The sequence below is a fragment of the Nycticebus coucang genome, chromosome 10, assembly GCF_027406575.1.
Source record: "Nycticebus coucang isolate mNycCou1 chromosome 10, mNycCou1.pri, whole genome shotgun sequence".
Classification (NCBI taxonomy): domain Eukaryota; kingdom Metazoa; phylum Chordata; class Mammalia; order Primates; family Lorisidae; genus Nycticebus; species Nycticebus coucang.
The window spans coordinates 89,824,389-89,846,174 of record NC_069789.1 but is presented as its reverse complement, the minus strand read 5'-3'; the positions used below and the strand labels follow the sequence as shown (position 1 = coordinate 89,846,174).

General features: G+C 39.0%; 1 protein-coding gene across 3 annotated transcripts in view; it reads left to right on the top strand.

Moving 5' to 3' along the window:
• Positions 1 to 21,786, top strand: part of DNM3 (dynamin 3) — a 600,651-nt gene that overhangs the window by 121,356 nt on the left and 457,509 nt on the right. The gene's annotated exons all lie outside the window — the stretch shown is intronic.

The window sequence follows — 21,786 nt, the reverse complement described above, 5'->3', positions numbered from 1 at the left end:
ATGCTTTTAAGATATTTTAACTTTTAATCCTTTATTTCAAATTTGTTTTCATGTATATTAAAATAATTTTTCTCAAGCTGTCTTCTTTATCTTGTATTACATTCCTATAATTACCACAATCTATTTCTGAATGTCTTTGTTTCCTTATAACAATACCAGAGTATTTTACTTTTGTGGGTTTTAATTTACTTTAATATTGTAGCTGGAATTTCTTTCTGTGTTGGGTCCTTGATCTTGGGATTTGAAGAATGAAGCCATAGACCACACAAGTAAGCAAAAGGATAGTTTATTGATAGATAAAGAAATAGATAAAAGAAAGAGGGGGAACAGAACCTCCAACAATGGAAGGGGGAACCCAGGTAGGAAGCCCATGTGGGCCTTCTGTCCAGGGGTTTCTAATTTGCTTTTCCTGTCCTGCAGTCAAGGGGGTTTGGGGAATGTATGTCTGAAATACGTCATAATTGGCCAGGGGCCTGTAGGCAGAAAATAATCCTAAAGGAATTTGGTCCTTGAAATCCTTGTCCCAGGCAAGACATTAGGGTGTGTGTTCCCTACTCCAGGAGGAGCTGGAGATGAGAACTAATTGGGCTGCCCAGATGAAATGCTGATCAGGCTGCCTTTTTCGTGACCTTGCTTGAGCACAGAAAATGCAGCCTGGAAAGGACCTGTTTGCGCCTAGAGATGGGGGTCTGTGAAGAGACTAATTTCTGAGCTCACCCTAGGCCTAGAAAATTGAGATCCCTATCCAGCCCTGAATGGGGGAACCTTGTGTTAATGCCTTATCTGTCGAGGCTGTAGTCCTCTCCTCATTACTTAATTTTATTTCACAGTTCTATCCTATTTGTGTGGAAAAGTCTAGAAAATTTTTGTAAAGTCAAAACTATTGCCACTAGAATTATTTTAAACCTATATACTTGTTAGGAAATAATTTATGTCTTATTTTTTCCCATCCAGGGACTATATTATATCATTTTTCATTTGTTTAAATATTTTTTCTGTTTCTTGGCAAAATTTTTAGTATCCATGCATTTCTAGTTAGGGTATTCATAACTAGTATTTACTTTTGTTGTTCTTATAAGTTAAATAGGTTATTTTAAAACTATGTTTTCAAATTCCTCACTGCTGATCTATGTAAAAACTGCTGCTTTGTAAATTTTGGTTTTAATTAACCATCTTATTCTGCATTTGGCAGATTAAAATGTTTTAAATGGATTCTCCTGGGTATTTTAGTTATACAGTCATGTCATCTGCATTTCTTAATTTATTCAATAAATGCTTATCATGAAAATACTGAGATGACTGAGGAAAGAGACTTGTTGAGTAGAATATTAATAAGCTTCTTTGCAATGAGGACCTTTTGGTGAGTATAGACAAGGGAAAAATATTCTTACCTAGTGGGCTCCTTCAAGAAGGTGTAACACATGCTTCCTCCTCATACCCTTTTGTGTTATGTCTTTTAAGTCCTTACCCATTCTTTCTTTACTCTTGTCAATAAGTGGGGGACCAACACACTCCACTTCTTTTTGTTCCAACTAAGCTAGAAATTCTTTACTCAGGAAAAACTTCTTGTTTTGGTTATCTTTCAGGTGCCTTAAAGTGAGACTTTTGCACCATAACATTCTACTGTAGCTGATGCCTGCTGAGAACTGGGCTCATATTTTTGTCTACTAAGTGAATTTTCTTGTAGAGAAATCCCATATGACCATAGCCTTAGGTGGTTGGAGTACTGATAAATGGTAGGAAGAAGCAAGCTGGGGTGTGTGTCCAATGTTGGTGCAGTTTGCCTGTGCCTTCAAATATTCATTGGGACTTTCTTTCAATTGGTTTATTCAATGAATATTTATTGAATGACTGCTGTGTGCCAGGCAAATATCACTGTCATTATGGGGTTTACTTTCTAGTTGGTGAGAAGCCAATAATAAACAAAACAACTATACAGAAAGTGTCCTTCAAGCCATGCTGATATCTTTATAGATAGAAGTTAGAAGGTTGCAAATGGAAGCAGTTTCTGTGCCTGGAGTTTTACAAGCAGGTCAGTAGGGCTAGAGGTGGGATGAGTGAGGTGGATTGTAGAAGATGGGGTAAGGAGAACTACTGTTGCTGAAACAATAAGAAAGCTGATTGGGGAGGGTCTTGTGGGACAGGGACCTTGAAATGGAACATGATAGGATATGAGCCTGAAAATAGGGCCACCAAATGTAAGAGAAAGAAAGGATAGGATGGTTGAGGGAGTGAAGAGTGGATTAGGATCATCCCTTTATATATAAGGAGGATGGAGAGACACCTCTTCTTTTTTCTTTTTATTGTTGGGAATTCATTGAGGGTACAATAAGCCAGGTTACACGGATTGCAATTGTTAGGTAAAGTGCCTCTTGCAATCATGTCTTGCCCCCAGAAAGTATAACACACACCAAGGCTCCACTCCCTCCCTCCATCCCTCTTTCTGCTCCCCCCCATAACCTTAATTGTCATTGTCCTCATATCAAAATTGAGTATATAGGATTTATGCTTCTGCATGCTTGTGATGCTTAGTAAAGTGATCCTTCAAGCCATACTGATATTTTTATAGATAGAAGACATTAGTAATGTCTTCCACTTCCATCCAGGTTAATACGAAGGATGTAAAGTCTCCATTTTTTTTAATGGCTGAATAGTATTCCTTGGTATACATATACCACAGCTTGTTAATCCATTCCTGGGTTGGTGGGCATTTAGGCTGTTTCCACATTTTGGCGATTGTAAATTGAGCTGCAATAAACAGTCTAGTACAAGTGTCCTTATGATAAAAGGATTTTTTTCCTTCTGGGTAGATGCCCAGTAATGGGATTGCAGGATCAAATGGGAGGTCTAGCTTGAGTGCTTTGAGGTTTCTCCATACTTCCTTCCAGAGAGGTTGTACTAGTTTGCAGTCCCACCAGCAGTGTAAAAGTGTTCCCTTCTCTCCACATCCACGCCAGCATCTGCAGTTTTGAGATTTTGTGATGTGGGCCATTCTTGCTGGGGTTAGATGATATCTCAGGGTTGTTTTGATTTGCATTTCTCTAATATATAGAGATGATGAACATTTTTTCATATGTTTGTTAGCCATTCGTCTGTCTTCTTTAGAGAAGGTTCTATTCATGTCTCTTGCCCATTGATATATGGGATTGTTGGCTTTTTTCATGTGGATTAATTTGAGTTCTCTATAGATCCTAGTTATCAAGCTTTTGTCTGATTCAAGATATGCAAATATCCTTTCCCATTGTGTAGGTTGTCTCTTTGCTTTGGTTATTGTCTCCTTAGCTGTACAGAGCTTTTCAGTTTAATGAAGTCCCATTTGTTTATTTTTGTTGTTGTTGCAATTGCCATGGCAGTCTTCTTCATGAAGTCTTTCCTTAGGCCAATATCTTCCAGTGTTTTTCCTATGCTTTCTTTGAGGATTTTTATTGTTTCATGCCTTAAATTTAAGTCCTTTATCCATCTTGAATCAATTTTTGTGAGTGGGGAAAGGTGTGGGTCCAGTTTCAATCTTTTACATATGGATATCCAGTTCTCCCAACACCATTTATTGAATAGGGAGTCTTTCCCCCAAGGTATGTTCGAAATTCTCCTTTTTGGTTGGATCTTGTCCTGGTTTTGGTATCAGGATGATGTTTGCTTCATAGAATGTGTTGGGGAAGATTCCTTTCTCCTCAGTTTTTTGGAATAATTTCTGCAGTACAGGAATAAGCTCTTCCTTGAAGGTTTGATAGAATTCTGGTGTGAAGCCATCTGGACCAGGGCATTTTTTGGTTGGAAGATTTTTTATTGTTTCTTTAATCTTAGTGCTTGAAATTGGTCTGTTCAGGAGCTCTATTTCTTCCTGGGTAAGTGTAGGGAGAGGGTGTGATTCCAAATATCGATCCATTTCCTTCACATTGTCAAATTTCTGGGCATAGAGTTTCTGGTAGTATTCAGAGATGATCTCTTGTATCTCTGTGGGATCAGTTGTTATTTCCCCTTTATCGTTTCTGATTGAGGTTACAAGAGATTTTACTTTTCTATTTCTTGTTAGTCTGGCCAATGGTTTATGTATTTTATTTATTTTTTCAAAAAACCAACTCCTTGCTTCATTAATTTTCTGAATGATTCTTGTGTTTTCAATTTCATTTTTTTAAAACATCTCTTTTCTTATTGAACATTTATTTATTTATTTATTTATTTTTTTGTGGTTTTTGGCCGGGGCTGGGTTTGAACCCGCCACCTCTGGCATATGGGGCTGGTACCCCACCCCTTGGAGCCACATGTGCCCTACTCTGATTTGATTTTGGATATTTCTTTTCTGCTACTGAATTTAGGCTTAGATTGTTCTTCTTTTTCCAATTCCATAAGATGGCTTGTGAGTTTGTTGATGCGTTCTCTTTCTGTTTTTCGAATGTAGGCATCTAAAGCTATAAATTTTCCTCTCAAAACTGCTTTTGCAGTATCACACAGGTTTTGGTAGGTTGTGTCTTCATTGTTGTTATGCTCAAGGAAGTTAATGATTTCCTGTTTTATTTCTTCCTGCCCCATCTATTATTCAACAGAAAGTTGTTTAATTTCCATGCCTTTGTGTGGGGTCGAACGTTTTTGTTAGAGTTGAGTTCCACCTTTAGTGCCTTATGGTCTGAGAAGATACAAGGTAAAATTTCAATTCTTTTGATTCTGTTGATATTTGTTTTGTGTCCCAGGATATGATCAATTTTGGAAAATGTTCCATGGGGTGATGAGAAGAATGTATATTCTTTATCTTTGGAATGGAGTGTTCTTTATGCGTCTATCAAGCACAGTTGTTCTAGGGTCTCATTGAAATCTCTTATATCTTTGTTTAATTTCTATTTAGAGGATCTGTCCAGCTCTGTAAGAGGAGTGTTAAGGTCCCCTGTTATTATGGTATTATCGGATATCATATTGTTTAGACTGAGTAAGGTATGTTTCAAGAATCTGGGAGCATTTAAATTGGGTGCATAAATATTTAGAATTGAAACGTCTTCATGTTGTATTTTTCCCTTGACCAATATAAAGTGACCATCTTTGTCTTTTTTGACTTTAGTTGCTTTTAAATCCACATGTATCTGAAACTAAGATTGCAGCTCTTCTTTTCTTCTGAATTCTATTTGCCTGAAAAATTGTCTTCCAACCCTTGACTCGGAGTTTTAATTTGTCTTTTGAAGCCAGGTGTGTTTCTTGCAGATAGCAAATGGATGGCTTGTGTTTTTTAATCCAGTCAACCAATCTATGTCTCTTCAGTGGGGAATTCAAGCCATTAACATTTGTTGAGATAATTGTTAAGTGTGATAGTATTCTATTCGTCTTATTTTGTGAGAGTCCGTTGCTTAGTTTTATCTTTTGCATCAGTGTGGAGGTTGGGTTCTGTCCTTTAATTTCTGAGTTCTTACTTTGCTGCTGATCCATTGTGATGGTCAGTGTGTAGAACAGGTTGAAGTATTTCCTGTACAGGTGATCTTGTGGCAAATTTACTCAACGTTTGTATATCCGTAAATGATTTGATTTCTCTGTCAGTTTTAAAGCTTAGCTTAGCAGGGTACAGAATTCTGGGCTGGGAATTGTTCTGTTTAAGTAGATTAAATGTAGATGACCATTGTCTTCTTGCTTGGAAAGTTTCATTAGAGAAGTCGGCAGTCACTCTGACGGATTTGCCCCTATAGGTCAACTGGCGCTTACTCCTGGCAGCTTGCAGAATCTTTTTTTTTTTTGTCTTGACTTTGGACAGGTTCATCACAATGTGTCTTGGAGAAGCTCGGTTAGAGTTGAGGCTACCTGGGGTCCAATATCCCTCTGAAAGCAGTGTGTCAGAATCTTTGGTGATATTTGGGGAATTTTCATTCATACTATTTTCTTGTATGGCTTCCATTCCTCTGGGGCATTCTTCTTCCCCTTCTGGGATTCCTATAACTCGTATGTCAGAACGCTTCATAAAGTCCCATAATTCTGACAGTGAACTTTCTGCTTTCTCTCTCTTCTTTTCTGCCTCTTTTACTCTCTGAGTTATCTCAAGAACTTTGTCCTCTACCTCTGAAATTCTTTCTTCTGCATGGTCTAACCTGTTGCTGATACTTCCATTGCATCCTTAAGTTCCCTAATTGACTGCTTCAGTTCCTTCAGCTCTGCTATATCCTTTCTATATTGTTCATGTTGTTCATCTCTTATTTAATTCTGTTTTTGGATTTCCTTTTGGTTATTTTCCACTTTATTAGCAGTTTCCTTCATTGTTTCCATCATTTCCTTCATTGTTTTCATCATGAGTATTCTAAATTCCCTTTCTGTCATTCCTAACATTTCTTTTTTTTTTTTTTGTAGAGACAGAGTCTCACTTTATCGCCCTCGGTAGAGTGCCATGGCATCACACAGCTCACAGCAACCTCCAACTCCTGGGCTGAAGTGATTCTCTTGCCTCAGCCTCCCGAGTAGCTGGGACTACAGGCACCCGCCACAACGCCCAGCTATTTTTTGGTTTGCAGTTCAGCCAGGGCCGGGTTTGAACCTGCCACCCTCTGTATATGGGGCCGGCGCCTTACCGACTGAGCCACAGGCGCCACCTTATAGGTGGAATCTTCTGCAGTTGCTACCTCATGGTTCTTTGGAGGAGGTGCTCTGGACTGTTTCTTCATGTTGCGTGGAGTTTTCTTCCGATTCTTCCTCATGAGTGATTTCTTTTATCTGTTTCCTTGCCCTAATTTTCCTTTTGCTTCCTCTTGCTCTTAAATTCCCGTGCCTGTGGACTAAGGTTTCGATGAATCCTTTTGGTACAGGACCAGAAGGATGAGAAGGTTGAAGAGCAAGAAGGGATAAAAGAAAGAAAGAAAAAACGAAAAGAAAATAAAGAAAGGAGAGGGGGTGGCTAAAAGGGAATATTGACAAAAAGAAGAGAGGCACAGAAAGAGGGAGACAGAGCAATATAGATGTATAGTAGGGTACTTTGACAGAACCTTTAAAAAGGCCCAACCTCTGGGGGTGCCCAGAGTGGTTCCTTTGAGGTCAGCAGCTCTTTGCTAACGTGATCAGACACAGTACCCCACCTCTACCAAGTAGAGAGGAAAGAGAAAAATGCTATAAATCAAACCAAAACAAGCAAACAGAAAACTTTATGGGATAAAATTGGGTGAAAAAAACAAATAATAGGGGTAGAAACACTAGTAAAAATGAAGTTCTAGTTATTGAAAAAGGAAGCAATGGGAAATTGTATTTAAACTAGAAAAATGGAGAAAGAAAAAAAGAAAAGAAAAAATCTGTATGGAAAAGGTTGAAATTAAAAAACAAAACAACAACAACAACAAAATAAACAACAAAAATACAAACAAACAAACAAAAAAAACAACCACCAAAAACAAAGCAGTTTCTGTTTCTAATCAAGGAGGGCTGCTACGGAGAGTCATGCCTTTGACTCAGAAGTTCAGAGCTAGCATCCACAGGCAGTAAGAATCTGGGCAAGGTTGGACTTGGGTCCAGAGGCATGGGATATCAGAGCACATAGTGAATATCCAGAACCATGTGGGTACTTAGTGTTCTAATATAGTGATTTTCCTGCCATAACTCTAGAAGCTCTTATAAAGGGACTTGTAGGCTTAGGACAGGTACTATGTAAGAAACTATAATAATGAACAGCTACCGTGTTTTGAGCATAATCAGCATTATCAGCACTGCACATTTTTTTTTCCAGGCTAGTCAAGTGCATCTGTACCTGGTTGTGATCAATTAGTTGTGAACACCATTGCACTCGGACCAGCCAGCTCTGCACATTTTGATAATTTTTTCATTTGATCCTTACAAAAACCTTCTGAGATAGCTTTATGATTCTTATTTTAGAGAAGGAGATCCAGCAAGGTTAATTGATTTATCCAAAGTCACAATACTGGCTAGAGCAGGGATTGTTACCATTTTCTGTGTGATACTGTTATTATTGCATTTTTAAAGGAGGAAACTCTGAATGCTTGCTTTTATATTTGCAGGACATGCTGCTTATTTTTGTAGGGTATTTTTTATGTGAAGGAGCATGAATATAGGAAGAGTAAATATAGAATTATTTGGTTAATTAATAACTACTGTCTAATTTCCCAAACAATTCCCATTTAGTAATATTTAACTGGTTGTTCCTGCCTGCTGCTATGTTAGTCTCTAACCAAGCCAAAAAAAGTCCTCCCTCTCTGATCTTACTGTTATTGGTTGAATCACATGTGACACTGAGAAAACAAATGTATGTGAGTGTAATATTTTTTATGAACTAACAAGCACTTTTAAAATATATTTTAAAGTGTCACTACTTTAATAAATGATCCATTTGGAGTTTGATATGTCCACAAAGGAGAAGGTGACTTTTTGACACTAAAATCCAAGTCCCTCTTTGCATTAAGGATTAGTCTTATTAAGGATGTACATTAGTGAGGCCTGTAGGTCATGGTTAATAGCAAATAGTTTTATCTTTGGGAAAATTTTTCTCTGTTAAAATATTTCCCTAAATGTTATTATATTGTTTACTCTGTTTTATTTCAATGACATTAGTCTAAGAAAGGAAGATATTAAAAATTAGAAAATTACAAAATGGAAAAGTTAAGGGTAACTACAAATTGCAGAAGTATTCTTCTTCTTCTTTTTTTGAGCCAGAGTCTCATTCTGTTGCCCTGGCTAGAGCATAGTGGCATCATCATAGCTCACTACCGCCTTGAACTCCTGGGCTCAAGCAATCCACCTGCCTCAGCCTCCTAAGTGTCTGGGACTACAGGTGCACAACACCACACCTGTCTATTTTCTATTTTTTGTAGAGATGGGGTTTTGTGCTTGCTTAGGCTGTTCTTCAACTCCTGGCCTCAAGCAATCCTCCTGTGTTGGCCTCCCTAGGTGCTAGGATTACCTGGTGAGCCACTGTGTCCCAGCAAAACACTTTAATTGCAGCTTGATCTTGTTCTGCTTCAGTGCTATTCCCTATTCCTTTCCATATAATGTGTGGGTTACATACTCATGTTTTAAAGTCCCTTGAATATAGTTACTTCTAAATTTTATTTTATTTTATTTATTTATTATTATTATTTTGACGCAGACTCTCACTATGTTGCCCTGGGTAGAGTGATATGGTGTCACAGCTCAAAGCAACCTCCAACTTTTGGGCTCAAGTGATTCTCTTTCCTCAGCCTCCCAAGTAGCTGGAACTAGTATTTTTTTGTTGCAGTTGTCATTGTTGTTTAGCTGGCCTGGGCCAGGTTCGAACCTGCCAATCTCGGTGCATGTGGCTGATGCCGTAACCACTGTGCTATGGGCACCAAGCCTATTTCTAAACTTTAATGTGTATAGGATGCACTGGGGGGCCATTTCAAAGGTGCAGATTCCTGGGCATTACCCTCAGAGCTTTTGGTTCAGTAGGTCTGGCATAGGCCCAGCGATCTGCATTTTAAAGTATGACTGCAGGTACTCCTAAAACTGTTGGTCTTTGAGTGACGTTTTGAGAAACACTCTGAACAGTTTTATCTAATTCTTTTCACTGTTATCATCTTTTCTTTTTCTAGATACTTCTCCTTCTTCCTTTTACTAGTATCATTTTTCACAGTGGGGGGGGAAATGGTACATCATTCCTTTTATGCTTGTCTAAATGTTTGGCTGTAGAGTTTGCATAGCAGACTAAGCACCATGCTTTGAACATGCCAGGCACTCACTCCATGTTGAACTGTGCTCTCTTGCCAGGGCCTCTAGCTCAGAGATCATCAGCCCTGGCCTCAGCTTTTCAAGAGCCTGAGGATCTTTGTGGACTATCAGGGGTTGAGATTCTAAACATCAGGTTTTGTTGTAATGTAACCAACCCACCTTCTAGGTGTAAACATTGAAATGAAGACCCTTCCACTGAAATATCTGTTACAACACGTGGTGGGTATCCTCTGTCCCTGGGAACTGGGCTTCTCCTCTGGATTCCTAATAAGTCTAGGAATTTACATTGACCTAGAGAATGTCACAGTTATCAAGCACCCGATTTTAATTCTGGAAAATTGAACTGTCAAAAATAAATTGGAATATATTTGGTGGTCAAGTTGAGTAATGGAAATGTTGGATTTTCCAAAAAGTTTGAGGCTCAGTGGCATAGAACAGATCAAAGGTATTTGTCTTTCTGGGGAGTACTTTGGGTTATTTTTCTTTGATTATTGGATGCAATGTTATTAATAAATGAATCTGAAAAGGAAGGTCCTAGGTGGAAAAACTTAACCTATTCGATGGGTTTAAATGCAGATGCTCCACACATGTATTAAGTAAGGTAGGAGTTTGTAACCTATTTCATTGAGAAGTCAAAATGGTTCCCTTTCTGAAATCTTAAAAACCTAGTTTTTGTGGGGAAAAAGGATAATTGGTATCTGGGACTTTCATTCAGACCTACTTTAAATGTGATTTGTGTTTTCCAGGTCACTGCTCTTTTAATATTTGTATAACTCGGTCAACTTCTCTTTATTTTGAGCTTGGTTATTGGGCTCTCACTGTGAATTACTAGTTATCTTCATTTCTTTTTGTATTTTTTTTTTTATGACAACTTTGAAACTGTTATTTTTACCCCTTTTCTTTTCTCCCATTTTTCCTTAGCTTTAGCATCGGCTACGCATTTATGAATAGACTTGAAATTTCTAGTAGCTCAGTTATGTACTTTCCAGTATAAACTTGAGAACAATTTTCACTCAGGTCTCAAAATTTGACACAAGTTAAGGAGCTGCGTTTAGCAAACTGACCCACAGTTAGATGACTGCTTTTAACAACACATACATTTCCATTTTGGAGGGAAATGACTATGTCACAAACAAAGAAACAATGTATTTCACTAGAATTACTACTCAGGGTTGTGAGGTTCAGGTGACTTTTGAGTTGGTGATAATTTGTTATATTTCAGGTCTGTTTGTCCCTCTTCTATTTTAGGAGAAAGTTTGTAGCTGCCTCAAGTTTTCAAACCAAAAATTATAGTTTTCTTGTCTTAGTAACCTCTTTGGTCCATGCAGTGTCTATTCCAGAATTATGTCTGCTTATAGAGGTTGGATGAAAGCAAGATAACAAGTTCTTTAATTTCAGGACTTCTCTCTCTTTCTTTCCCCTTCCCCACTCCCACTTTAAAGAAAATGAGTTGCCTCAAACTGAGTGTGGTCACACATGCCTGTAGTCCCAGCTAATTGGGGAGGCTGAGGCAGGAGGATGTTTTAAGGCCAGGAGATCCCAACTGCAGTGAACCATGACTGTGCCTGTGAAGAGCCAATGCCCTCCAGCTTGGGTGCCATAGCGAGACTCCATCTCTAAACCAGCAACAAAAATGGGTTGTCTTGAAAAAATGATTGAAGAGGACTAAAAGATAAGCTGAGTTGTCAATACTTACTTAAATCTAAGAGAAAGACGTGTGAGGTTTTTTTTTTTAGAATGAGAAAAATGAATATACTTGTTTTATATCATGCTTAGGTCTAGTTAGTTAACCAACAATTAGTATTTACCTACCCCCTTTCCCTCTCATTGTTTCCTTTTGGACCTCTGATATTACTGACATAAATCACAGACCGTAGATGTCCCTTATATTTGCATTTGGTGAATAGGTTGGCTCTGTCTTCTCTTTCTTGGGTGCAAGGTGGAGGATGGAGGTAAGGTGAGGAGGGACAAGGTGGGGGGCATGATTAACCTCTTTCCATAACCTGTCTTCCTACCAGTAGGATCTTGATCAGTGGTCACGTGCCCAGCAGGGCAGGCTGGGTTATTTCATCTACTGTTTTTTTTTTTTTTTTTAATTTTATTGTTGGGGATTCATTGAGGGTACAATAAGCCAGGTTACACTGATTGCATTTGTTAGGTAAAGTCCCTCTTGAAATCATGTCTTGCCCCCAGAAGGTATGGCACACACCGAGTTCGTCTACTGTTGAATGATATGGGGAGTAAGTTTAAGCAGCTAATTGTTAGATGTCTGGACACTACAGGAATAGGGCATAATTGAGTTACTCTGCTGATTTATAAGATGGTTTTATACTAACTGCAGGTGTTTGTTTTTCAGAGTGAACTAAATTCATGTTAAATATTTTTTAAGTTAATTATGTTGGTTTATTATTGACAGTCTCCTTAAAGCCTGGTGGAATTTTTCCCCGTGCTTTTCCCACAGTGTATTTGTTTTGCAGGGTTTTATCTTCATGTTTTCATGTTCATTCACTCCTTCTGCTGTTCATTAAGTAGATTTTGAGGGTCTGCAGCGTGCCACAAAGCAGAGAAGCTGCTAATTTGTGTCCTTCTGGCCCTGTTTCCGTGGTTTTCCTGTGGCTCATCTTGGCTCACATTTAAGGAGACCTGGTTTTTTTTTTTTTTTTTTTGAGACAGAGCCTCAAGCTGTCACCCTGGGTAGAGTGCAGTGGCATCACAGCTTACAGCAACCTCCAACTCCTGGGCTCAAGCGATTCTCCTGCCTCTGTCTCCCAAGTAGCTGGGACTACAGGCATCCCCTTCCCCCCCAACCCCCAGCAGCGCCTGGCTATTTTTTGGTTGCAGACGTCATTGTTGTTTGGCGAGGCCGGGCTGGATTTGAACCCTCCAGCTCAGGTGTATGTGGCTGGCGCCTTAGCCACTTGAGCCATAGGCACCAAGCCCTGATTTTTTTAAACCTCTGAATGATTAACACACTGGATGGAAATGTCTCTCTCACTTCCGTTTTTACTGTTCCATTGTATAGAAACTTGGGGTTCTACCATACTTTACAAGCATTACAAAAACAGGACTTTTGGCTCGTGGACAGCAATTTGAGAAACTCAGTCATTGGGAGGGTCTTTAGTCTAAGGCAGCGGTTCTCAACCTGTGTGTCATGACCCCTTTGTAATAATGAAAATACATCCTGCATATTTATGATTCATAACAGTAGCAAAATTACAGTTGTGAAGTAGTAATGAAAATAATTTTATGGTTGGGGGTCACCACAACATGGGGAACTGTATTAAAGGGTCGCGGAATTAGGTGGCATTAAGAAGGTTGAGAACCACTGGTCTAATGTGTTCCACTGGCAGTTTCCATTTTAAATGTCCTTTTACTCTGTTGCTCTCATTCTCCATTAAATTCCTTTTTCTTGACATATATATGATACATATAATTCTTTTCCATTTGTTTTAACATTTTCATTTTACTATGTACATGTCTACCTATATTAGCTAGTATGGAAACTTGTCATTGATCATACACTAATTCAGAATAAACATAAACATATTTAAACATGATACAGATCTCTTGTGATTTTTTTTTTTTAAATTTAATTTTATTTCAGATTAATATAAGGGTACAGATGCTCAGATTACATTGTTTGTGTTTGGTAGCAAAGTTCAAGTTGTAGTTGAGCCCTTCACCCAGGGGGTGTGCTGTGTACCCTTACATTGTGCCCATTAGGTGAGAGCTCACCAATCCCCCTCCCTTCTCCCCTATCTCTCTTCCTACTCCCCACTTGAATTATTTTATTTTTTTTTATTGTTGGGGATTCATTGAGGGTACAATAAGCCAGGTTACACTGATTGCAATTGTTATTGCCCCATAAAGTGTGACTTGATTGTCTTGCAATCAAGTCTTGCCCCCATAAAATGTGACACACACCAAGGCCCCACCCACCTCCCTCCTTCCCTCTTTCTGTTTTCCCCCCCATAACCATAATTGTCATTAATTGTCCTCATATCAAAATTGAGTACATAGGATTCATGCTTCTCCATTCTCGTGATGCTTTACTAAGAATAATGTCTTCCACGTCCATCCAGGTTAATATGAAGGATGTAAAGTCTCCATTTTTTTTAATGGCTGAATAGTATTCCATGGTATACATATACCACAGCTTGTTAATCCATTCCTGGGTTGGTGGGCATTTAGGCTGTTTCCATATTTTGGCGAGTGTAAATTGAGCTGCAATAAACAGTCTAGTACAAGCGTCCTTATGATAAAAGGATTTCTTTCCTTCTGGGTAGATGCCCAGTAATGGGATTGCAGGATCAAATGGGAGGTCTAGCTTGAGTGCTTTGAGGTTTCTCCATACTTCCTTCCAGAGAGGTTGTACTAGTTTGCAGTCCACCAACAGTGTAAAAGTGTTCCCTTCTTTCCACATCCACGCCAGCATCTGCAGTTTTGAGATTTTGTGATGTGGGCCATTCTCACTGGGGTTAGATGATATCTCAGGGTTGTTTTGATTTGCATTTCTCTAATATATAGAGATGATGAACATTTTTTCATGTGTTTGTTAGCCATTCGTCTGTCATCTTTAGAGAAAGTTCTATTCATGTCTCTTGCCCATTGATATAAGGGATTGTTGGCTTTTTTCATGTGGATTAATTTGAGTTCTCTATAGATCCTAGTTATCAAGCTTTTGTCTGATTGAAAATATGCAAATATCCTTTCCCATTGTGTAGGTTGTCTCTTTGCTTTGGTTATTGTCTCCTTAGCTGTACAGAAGCTTTTCAGTTTAATGAAGTCCCATTTGTTTATTTTTGTTGTTGTTGCAATTGCCATGGCAGTCTTCTTCATGAAGTCTTTTCCCAGGCCAATATCTTCCAGTGTTTTTCCTATGCTTTCTTGGAGGATTTTTATTGTTTCATGCCTTAAGTTTAAGTCCTTTATCCATCTTGAATCAATTTTTGTGAGTGGGGAAAGGTGTGGGTCCAGTTTCAGTCTTTTACATGTAGACATCTAGTTCTCCCAACACCATTTATTGAATAGGGAGTCTTTCCCCCAAGGTATGTTCTTGTTTGGTTTATCAAAGATTAGGTGGTTGTAAAATGTTAGTTTCATTTCTTGGTTTTCAATTCGATTCCAAGTGTCTATGTCTCTGTTTTTGTGCCAGTACCATGCTGTCTTGAGCACTATGGCTTTGTAGTACAGACTAAAATCTGGTATGCTGATGCCCCCAGCTTTATTTTTGTTACAGAGAACTGCCTTAGCTATACGGGGTTTTTTCCGGTTCCATACAAAACGCAGAATCATTTTTTCCAAATCTTGAAAGTACGATGTTGGTATTTTGATAGGAATGGCATTAAATAGGTAGATTGCTTTGGGAAGTATAGACATTTTAACAATGTTGATTCTTCCCATCCATGAGCATGGTATGTTCTTCCATTTGTTAATATCCTCTGCTATTTCCTTTCTGAGGAGTTCATAGTTTTCTTTATTGAGGTCCTTCACCTCCTTGGTTAGGTATATTCCTAGGTATTTCATTTTCTTTGAGACTATGGTGAAAGGAGTTGTGCCCTTAATTAGCTTCTCATCTTCACTGTTATTGGTGTACACAAAGGCTACTGACTTGTGGACATTGATTTTATATCCTGAAACATTACTGTATTTTTTGATGACTTCTAGGAGTCTTGTGGTTGAGTCTTTGGGGTTCTCTATGTATAAGATCATGTCGTCAGCAAAGAGGGAGAGTTTGACCTCCTCTGCTCCCATTTGGATTCCCTTTATTTCCTTGTCTTGCCTAATTGTATTGGCTAGAACTTCCAGCACTACGTTGAATAGTAAAGGTGACAGAGGACAACCTTGTCTGGTTCCAGTTCTGAGAGGAAAAGCTTTCAGTTTTACTCCATTCAGTAAAATATTGGCTGTGGGTTTGTCATAGATAGCTTCAATCAGTTTTAGAAATGTGCCACCTATGCCTGTACTCTTCAGTGTTCTAATTAGAAAAGGATGCTGGATTTTATCAAATGCTTTTTCTGCATCTATTGAGAGGATCATGTGATCTTTATTTTTGCCTCTGTTAATATGGTGGATAACGTTTATAGACTTGCGTATGTTAAACCAGCCTTGCATCCCTGGGATGAAGCCTACTTGATCATGATGAATGACTTTTTTGATGATAAGCTGTAATCTATTGGCTAGGATTTTGTTGAGAATTTTTGCGTCTATGTTCATGAGTGAGATTGGTCTGAAATTCTCCTTTTTGTTTGGGTCTTTTCCTGGTTTTGGTATCAGGGTGATGTTTGCTTCATAGAATGTGTTGGGGAAGATTCCTTCTTCCTCAATTTTTTGGAATAATTTCTGCAGTACAGGAATAAGCTCTTCCTTGAAGGTTTGATAGAATTCTGGAGTGAAGCCATCTGGACCAGGGCATTTTTTGGTTGGAAGCTTTTTTATTGTTTCTTTGATCTCAGTGCTTGAAATTGGTCTGTTCAGGAGCTCTATTTCTTCCTGGCTGAGTCTAGGGAGAGGGTGTGATTCCAAATATTGATCCATTTCTTTCCCATTGTCAAATTTCTGGGCATAGAGTTTCTGGTAGTATTCAGAGATGATCTCTTGTATCTCTGTGGGATCAGTTGTTATTTCCCCTTTATCATTTCTGATTGAGGTTACTAGAGATTTTACTTTTCTATTCCTCGTTAGTCTGGCCAATGGTTTATCTATTTTATTTATTTTTTCAAAAAACCAACTCCTGGTTTCATTAACTTTCTGAATGATTCTTGTGTTTTCATTTTCATTGATCTCTGATTTGATTTTGGATATTTCTTTTCTTCTACTGAGTTTAGGCTTAGATTGTTCTTCTTTTTCCAATTCCATAAGATCTCTTGTGAGATTGTTGATGTGCTCTCTTTCTGTTTTTCGAATGTAGGCATGTAAAGCGATGAATTTTCCTCTCAAAACTGCTTTTGCAGTATTCCACAGGTTTTGGTAGCTTGTGTCTTCATTGTTGTTATGCTCAAGGAAGTTAATGATTTCCTGTTGTATTTCTTCCTTCACTCATCTGTTATTCAACAGAAGATTGTTTAGTTTCCATGCCTTTGGGTGGGGTCGAGCATTTTTTTTAGAGTTGAGTTCCACCTTTAGTGCCTTATGGTCTGAGAAGATACAAGGTAAAATTTCAATTCTTTTGATTCTGTTGATAATTGTTTTGTGTCCCAGGATATGATCAATTTTGGAGAATGTTCCATGGGGTGATGAGAAGAATGTATATTCTTTATTTTTGGCATGGAGTGTTCTATATGCGTCTATCAAGCACAGTTGTTCTAGGGTCTCATTTAAGTCTCTTATATCCTTGTTTAATTTCTGTTTAGAGGATCTGTCCAGCTCTGTAAGAGGAGTGTTAAGGTCCCCTGTTATTATGGTATTATCAGATATCATATTGCTCAGGCTGAGTAAGGTCTGTTTCAAGAATCTGGGAGCATTTAAATTGGGTGCATAGATATTTAGAATTGAAATGTCTTCTTGTTGTATTGTTCCCTTGACCAATATAAAGTGACCATCTTTGTCTTTTTTGACTTTAGTTGCTTTAAATCCACATGTATCTGAAAATAAGATTGCAACTCCTCTTTTCTTCTGAATTCCATTTGCCTGAAAAATTGTCTTCCAACCGTTGACTTGGAGCTTTAATTTGTCTTTTGAAGCCAGGTGTGTTTCTTGCAGACAGCAAATGGATGGCTTGTGTTTTTTAATCCAGTCAACCAATCTATGTCTCTTCAGTGGGGAATTCAAGCCATTAACATTTACTGAGATAATTGATAAGTGTGGTAGTATTCTATTCGTCTTATTTGGTGAGAGTCCATTGCTTAGTTTTATCTTTTGCATCAGCGTGGAGGTTTGGTTCTGTCCTTTAATTTCTGAGTTCTTACTTTGCTGCTGATCCATTGTGGTGGTCAGTGTGCAGAACAGGTTGAAGTATTTCCTGTAGAGCTGGTCTTGTTGTGGCGAATTTCCTCAATGTTTGTATATCCGTAAATGATTTGATTTCTCTGTCAATTTTGAAGCTTAGCTTAGCAGGGTACAGAATTCTGGGCTGGAAATTGTTCTGTTTAAGTAGATTAAAGGTAGATGACCATTTTCTTCTTGCTTGGAAAGTTTCATTAGAGAAGTCTGTGGTCAATCTGATGGATTTGCCCCTGTAGGTCAACTGGCGCTTACTCCTGGCAGCTTGCAGAATCTTTTCTTTTGTCTTGACTTTGGACAGGTTCATCACAATGTTTCTTGGAGAAGCTCGGTTAGAGTTGAGGCAACCTGAGGTCCGATATCCCTCTGAAAGCAGTGTGTCAGAATCTTTGGTGATATTTGGGAAATTTTCTTTTATAATATTCTCTAGTATGGCTTCCATTCCTCTGGGGCATTCTTCTTCTCCTTCTGGAATTCCTATAACTCGTATGTTGGAACGCTTCATAACGTCCCATAATTCTGACAGTGAACGTTCTGCTTTCTCTCTCTTCTTTTCTGCCTCTTTTACTATCTGAGTTATCTCAAGAACTTTGTCTTCTACCTCTGAAATTCTTTCTTCTGCATGGTCTAACCTGTTGCTGATACTTTCCATTGCATCTTTAAGTTCCCTGATTGACTGTTTCATTTCCTTCAGCTCTGCTATATCCTTTTTATATTCTTCATATCATTCATCTCTGATTTGATTCTGTTTTTGGATTTCCTTTTGGTTATTTTCCACTTTATTAGCAGTTTCCTTCATTGTTTCCATCATTTCTTTCATTATTTTCAACATGTGTATTCTAAATTCCCTTTCTGTCATTCCTAACATTTCTTTATAGGTGGAATCCTCTGCAGTAGCTACCTCGTGGTCCCTTGGCGGGGTTTTTCTGGACTGGTTCTTCATGTTGCCTGGAGTTTTCTGCTGATTCTTCCTCATGGGTGATTTCTTTTATCTGTTTCCTTGCCCTAATTTTCCTTTTACTTCCTCTTGCTCTTTCAGTTCTCGTGCCTGTGGACTAAGGGTTACAGGACCAGAAGGGTGAGAAGGTTTAAGAGCAAAAAAGGGATGAAAGAAAGGAGGACCGAGTGATAAGGAAAAAAGAAGAAAAATAGAGAAAGCAGAGGGGGTGGGTAAAAGGAATATTGACAAAAAGAAGAGAGGCACAGAAAGAGGGAGACAGAGCAATATAGGTGTACAGCAGGGTACTTTGATACAACCTTAAAAAAAGAAAACACCTCTGGGAGTGCCCAGTTGGGTGGTTCCCTTGAGGTCAGCAACTCTTTGCTAACCTGATCAGACACAGTACCCCACCTCCACCAAGTAGAGAGGAAAGACAAAAATGCTATAAATCAAACCAAAACAAGCAAACAGAAAACTTTATGGGATGAAATTGGCTGGAAAAACCAAATAATAGCAGTAGAAACCCTAACAAAAATGAAGTTCTAATTATTGAAATAGGCAGCAATGGGAAATTATCATTAAACTAATAAAAATTGTCATTAAACTAATTAAATTGTCATTAAATTATCATTAAACTAATAAAAATTGAGAAAGAAAAAGGATCTGTATGGAAAAGGTTGAACTTAAAAAACAAAACAACAACAACAACATCAAAATAAACAAAAAAAAACCCAACTAAACCAAAACAAACAAAAAAAAAAAACACAACCAAAAACAAAGCAGTATGTATATGTTATTGAATATTGTCTGGGCAACACGTGGTCTTCTGGGGTACGAGATGTTAATCACAGTTCTGATACAACTGGAGGCTGCTAGTTTCTCAAACCCCAGCAGGTAGACACCCTAAATCTCTCTTCAGCCCACTTAAAAGGCACTTTGAACTTGTTCACTTACTGAGCAGAAGCTTTCTCAGGGAAGGCTTGTCGCTGGAATCACTGCTGAAGTGGCTATCCACTTACCCTGTGTGTCAAAACTGGTCTCCCTCTGCCCCCGAGGGTTAGGGCTGCAAGGCGGCTCAGACCCCGCCCTTAGGCTACTTGGTCGCTGGGTTACCAGCTCCCACCCAATTCCAGCTCTGCGACCCTGAGGGCGGAGCTTGCCGGGGCAGATTGCTCACAATGTCTGCCTGTGACCCAGAGCCAAACACTATTATCTCCGTCTGGCTCAGCGGCTCAGACTGAGGCCCTAGACAAAGGCCAAAGTTCTCCGCACTCCCGCTCAGGCTCTCCCCAAGGCAGTTCAGCTGAGTGCCAAGTCCAAAGACACCAAAACAGTTCACAGGTAAGGCCTTTCTGGTTTGCAGTCTCGCTGCTACTGAACTTACAGTTGCGGGCGGGTTTAGACGGATTGAACACACGCGACCACTTGCGGGTTTTCCACTGTTTTAGTCCTCCTCTTGGGGTCCAGAAGTCTCTCGCTGACTCCCTGTATCCTCTCAGGGGTGATGATAGGCAGATCCTAGCAGCCAGAGATGCCTGGATTCCTATATCCCCAGACTCACGGTGCCCAGATGCAAGGAAGCTGTTACTCAGCTGCCATCTTGCTCCGCCTCCCAGATCTCTTGTGATTTACAGAGGTGATCTTAAAAAGTTGTTTAAATTGTTTTACCATCTAAATTGTTTTCCCTTAAATAAATCTTTTAATTACTTTGTGTCTACAGTACTGAAATTGTTAAAGTTGGGTATCCATAAAAGTAAATGTGGAAAGAACACTTAACAAACGTTTATTGATTACCTTTCCTCATGAAAAGCTGTTATTTTTCTTTAGGTTTCTGAGGGGTATGCAAAGATCTACCTAAGACCCAGTCTCTACATTGAAAGGGCTATGCTGTAGTGTCCGACAGGTGTACATATGTTTGCATGAAGTATGACTAGGCAAGACAGGCAGGATGCAGTGGCTCTGCCTGTAATCCTAACACTTTGGGAGGCCAAGATGAATCTTTTGAAGTCAGGGGTTCAAGACCAGCCTCTGCAAGAGCTAGATCCCATTTCTAAAATAAATAGAAAAATTAGTTGAGTGTGGTGGTGGGCACTGGTAGTCACAGCTACTCAGGAGGCTGAGACAAGAGGTTTGCTTGAATCCAAAAGTTTGAAGTTTCAATGAGCTATGATGATGCCACTGCACTCTAGCCCATGTAACAAAGAAAGACCCTGTTTCAAAAAAAAAAAAAAAAAAGGCTTAGCAAAGGTGGCTTGAGTGTTTATTCTAACCTATTGGACACTGCAGTATAACCACTAAAAAGGTGAGTCCCTTAAATACTTTCTGGAGACTGTAGTAGCGGAGGGTAAAAGTCATAGGAGTGATATGAAGAAATTACCTGTCTGAGGAAGGTGTACACACTGCAAGGGCAGAATGAGCGAGAATAAGGCGGGTAGATGCTTAGAAGTCAGGCTGTCAGAGCGTCCCCCTCGGGAGTGTTTGTGCTGCCCCAACCCTCCTCCTCTTTGCACTGCCCCAGCCCTGCACTGGGGCGTCTGTCGTGCAGTTCATCTGGGTGTGTCATTAACTGGTGTATCTGTGCTCATCCTACTCCAAGGGGTCTGCTCCTCACGGGCAGAGATGAGGTGTGGGAAGCTTGATATTCTTGTCCGTAGTGTCCAACCTTGATGCAGCCTTTGTTTTACACACGCTAATTAGGAAGGAAAATGATTGTATTGAATGAATCCCCAACCAACCCATGAACACTTGCTACTTCTATGTCAGTGCTGTCTTTTTCTGAGAGGCTAAGGCAGGAGGATTGCTTGAGCCTAGGAGTTCGAGGCTACAGTGAGCTATGACAGTGCCACTGTACATAGCAAGGTAATGTCTCCAAAAGAAGAGAGAGAGGAAGAGAGACAGAGAGGAAGGGAGGGGGAAAGAGAGAGAGAGAGGTAATGTCTCCAAAAGAAGAGAGAGAGGGAGAGAGAGAGAGGAAGAGAGGGAGAAAGAGAGAGAGAGAGGAAGAAGAAGTTGAACTTACAACTTGTTATATATACACAATTATATGTGTCAGATATATTGGTATATATAATAAACTTGTAACTTATAATATATATAATAAAACTGAATTTTTGTCATTAAAGAAAAGCATGCACTTTTTTGCATAAGATGGAGGAGTTAAGAGTAGGAATGATTTACTATAGTTTGTGTTATTTATTTTGCTTTTCTTTATCTTAGAGGATGCTTGCATTTTTATTATAAAACCATATTTGTAA